The sequence below is a fragment of the Balaenoptera ricei genome, chromosome 5, assembly GCF_028023285.1.
Source record: "Balaenoptera ricei isolate mBalRic1 chromosome 5, mBalRic1.hap2, whole genome shotgun sequence".
NCBI classification, from domain to species: Eukaryota; Metazoa; Chordata; class Mammalia; order Artiodactyla; family Balaenopteridae; genus Balaenoptera; species Balaenoptera ricei.
The window spans coordinates 12,626,183-12,626,831 of record NC_082643.1 but is presented as its reverse complement, the minus strand read 5'-3'; the positions used below and the strand labels follow the sequence as shown (position 1 = coordinate 12,626,831).

The window sequence follows — 649 nt, the reverse complement described above, 5'->3', positions numbered from 1 at the left end:
AAAATTACCATGCAACTATAACTACAACAATCTAGGTAGTGTTGTATTGGTGTAATGATAGACAAATAATCAATGGAAAACAAGAGCAAGTCCAGAAATAAACTCTCACTTACACAGTCCATTGATTTTGTAAAAAATATTTATTTATTTGGCTGCACCGGGTCTTAGTTGCAGCACGCGGGATCTTCATTGCAGCATGCGGGATCTTTTAGTCGTGGCATGTGGGATCTTTAGTTGTGGCACGTGGGATCTTTTAGTTGCAGCATGTGAACTTTTAGTTGTGGCATGTGGGATCTAGTTCCCTGACCAGGGATCGAACCTGGGCCCCCTGCATTGGGAGTGCAGAATCTTAGCCACTGGACCACCAGGGAAGTCCCCACAGTCCACTGATTCTTGCAGCAGAGTAAATCAATGGAGAATGGATAGTCTTTCCAAAAAAATGGCGCCTGAATTATTAATATGTTAAAAAACAAGAAACCAAAAAGCTCTAATGCTACCTAATATTGTACACAAAAATTAGTTTGTGATAGATAGTAGCCCCAAACACAAAAGCTAAATTCAAAGGTCTTCTAGAATAAATCATTGTAGTGTATTTTTGTGGTTGAGGGGCAGGTAATTATTTCTTAGATAGGACGTAGAAACCAATAGA

General features: G+C 39.4%; 1 non-coding gene across 1 annotated transcript; it reads right to left on the bottom strand.

Annotated features, from left to right (window-relative positions):
* Window positions 1-298: 298 nt before the first annotated feature.
* Window positions 299-371, bottom strand: TRNAG-CCC (transfer RNA glycine (anticodon CCC)). Its single transcript has one exon. It is a non-coding gene; the product is annotated as a tRNA-Gly (tRNA).
* Window positions 372-649: the final 278 nt, after the last annotated feature.